We start from the raw sequence: 3155 nt of genomic DNA, 5'->3' as shown, positions 1-3155 counted from the left end.
AAACCCATTTCTAGACAAGGAGGGTATTTTGAGAGTTGGAGGAAGGTTAGCCAAAGCTAAACTCAAGGCGTGCATAAAAAACCCCATCATCATACCCCCTAATAGTCACACTGCATTGCTGCTCGTTCGGCATCACCATGAAAGGATCCATCATCAGGGTAGAACTCTAACTGAGGCAGCCCTTAGAAATGAAGGTCTGTGGGTAGTTAATGCCAAAAGGTTGGTCAACAGTTGTATTTTCAAATGTGTTAAATGCAGGCGCCTTAGGCGAAACTGTCAAAGTCAGTTGATGGCAGAACTACCTCAGGATAGGACTTTGACAGACCCACCCTTTTCCCATGTGGGAATCGATGTGTTTGGTCCTTGGGAGGTTGTCACTAGGAAAACCAGGGGTGGTGTTGTAAATAACAAGAGGTGGGCAGTTTTGTTTACTTGTTTAGTAATACGAGCTGTCCATATAGAAGTCATAGAAGGGATGGACACTTCATCATTTTTAAACGCATTAAAAAGGTTCATAGCCCTCAGAGGGCCAATTAAGTCAATTCGGTCGGACTGTGGCACCAATTTTGTAGGTGCGACCAAAGAACTCAATTGTGTGTCTAGGTTTGGGAGAGACCCAAAGGTTCAGAACTTTACGAATACTGAACAAATTATGTGGACTTTCAAGGTTCCTCACGCCTCCCACATGGGTGGTGTTTGGGAGAGGATGATTGGTATTAGTCGCAAAATCCTTAATGCCATGCTTTTGAGTCATAGGTCATTGACGCATGATGTTTTGGTGACACTTATGGCGGAAGTTACCGCAATTATCAACAACCGGCCGCTGGTTCCCCTTACCAGTGACCCTGAGAACTTACAACCACTGACTCCTGCACTTATTTTGACACAAAAGGCGCCAGGATGGAAGGACATCATGTTGCCAGTTCCGGACGGAACTCACCGTGCCCTGTGGAAACAGGTGCAGTCCTTGGCCAACCACTTTTGGAAAAGGTGGAAAGCTGAGTACTTAAGCCAGCTTCAAGCTAGAAGAATCTGGCAAAGCCCACAGGACAACATTGAGGTTAACAACGTTGTGTTGTTAAAGGACAAAGACTTGCCCCGCCATGCATGGCCCATGGGCATTGTATTAAAGACCTTTCCTTGCCCTGACGGTAAGGTTAGAAAAGTTCAGGTAAAGACTCATAGTAAGGACAAAATGTCTGTCCTAGACAGACCAACCAGCAATCTCGTATTGCTTGTCCAAAGTGTGTAAGTTTTATACTGTTTTATTGTTGTGTATACAAAGGTGTTTGTATGTTTTTGAGTGGTAAATTCCCACATCCTGGGAATTTAAGCGGGGAGTGTTCCGTCCCCCAGGACGATGGTTTGCCTTACCTATTGGTCGTTTGTTTGTTTTCCCTCCTTTGCATTTTGTTTCAGCCTCTGGCTGCAAAAGCCTAGGAAAAGTGGCTTGGAGTCTGCAAGAGCTGGCTGCAGTTTTCTTTGCAATGATTGGTCAAAGAGTACAACATCTTAGGACCGCCCTTTTTACCAGGGTCTAGTCTCCATTTTAGAGTTTCATTCTGGCTATAGTCTTCCAACGTGCTGGAGCTGTGCAAGGCTAACTGGGACAAATCATCCTCAAAACCAGGCCAATCTAAGCCTATCCAAATTAGATAAGTATTGAATTATACTGATCTGGAATAGGAAATCTAGTTAGAGGAGCAGGGTTATTCCATCGCTTCTAGAACTAATCTTTGCTGTAAAGATAGGGAAGGAAAGAGTTTCTCCTTCTAATATAGACAGCGTGATTAGGGTATAGTGGTTTTATAATCACCTTTGCCTTCTGGAACCAGGGATAATTCTGCAAATAAAACCTATGGAAATTTGTTTCATTTTCTGCAACTTTAAGATCTGTGCCAGGTTTACAACCTTGTATGAATAAACATCCTTTTTTGAAGTTCTCCAGACTCAGTCGTTCAATATTTTAGGACAGCTTATAGGGATTTGCAGTTCGCCCGGATAAAGGACGGCACGTTTCAGCTTTATAGTTTTTTTTATTGTCTGGCGGACGGCACAGTCCCGTTCCACCCTCCAAGTACTTGTAGTCTAGTGTTAAATGTGGATCTCCGTCTAAGCATGATTTATTCTTGTCTATAATATAAAAGGAAGCACTGGTCAATTAGGTTTAAAAGTTCACTTGTGTATATCTCTATGGATTGTTAGTCACTATTTAGTCCTCCAAATTAAATAGAAATTCAAAGATATCAAGAAACATGCTTTACCACATGGTTCTTGAAACAAATAGAAAGGCACAGCATATATTAAGGACATGGAATAACAGGAATCCTACCAGAATAGTGGCCACTCAGCACCACTCTATGCTAACTAGCAATGGATGAAATCTTCGGTGGACTAATCTTGAAATACTGTCAGGTAAAGGAGGAACCCAGTGCATTGCTATTGTCATTGGCATGGCCAGTGTTGCCATTGCAACCTACATCTTGAGTGAAGAGTCATCTAAACAGATTCTCACTGCTATGGGTTAAGGGAGGCACCACTTTCAGCAGAGATTATTAGATTATTGGGCTGCAAGATTGTCTCATGACACTAATTTTAGGTGTTTCTCAAGTAATAATTGTTTTTCTTTCCCAGTTTTTAGGGTTCAACATTCCTTTTGTAGTTGTTTCTAAAGTGAAACCCAGGCAATCTCATTTTTAGACACAGAAATGGAATTACGTAAATTTGCAAAAAATGCAGGTTGACAGTTGTATGCCTTCAAGTCACCAGTTGACCTATAGCGACCATATACATTTCATAGTTTTCTCAGGCAAGGAATACCCAGAAATGGTTTTGTCAGTTACTTCCACTGAAATATAAGCTACAGCACCTGGAATTCGTTGGCTCTGCTTAGTTTCCAAGATTGGGTGCCTGCTGCCTTTAAGGTGTTTAGGTTTTACTCGGAATAAATGCAGCACTTCATAAAATTTGGCTCTCGGTGTTGGTGAATATATTTGGTTCTGCACAAACTCACGCTTCTCTAGAGATGGCATTTTTATATCTTTCAGTACAGTACAGTACAGTGGAATTTTATCAGGGTAGGATAACACTGTGAAACTAAATGAATACAAACATTCATCCACAAGGATAAAATGTTCATCCACAAGGACAAAACG

This window comes from Anolis carolinensis, chromosome 4 (assembly GCF_035594765.1).
Source record: "Anolis carolinensis isolate JA03-04 chromosome 4, rAnoCar3.1.pri, whole genome shotgun sequence".
In the NCBI taxonomy this organism is placed as follows: domain Eukaryota; kingdom Metazoa; phylum Chordata; class Lepidosauria; order Squamata; family Dactyloidae; genus Anolis; species Anolis carolinensis.
This window is presented reverse-complemented; position numbering follows the sequence as displayed.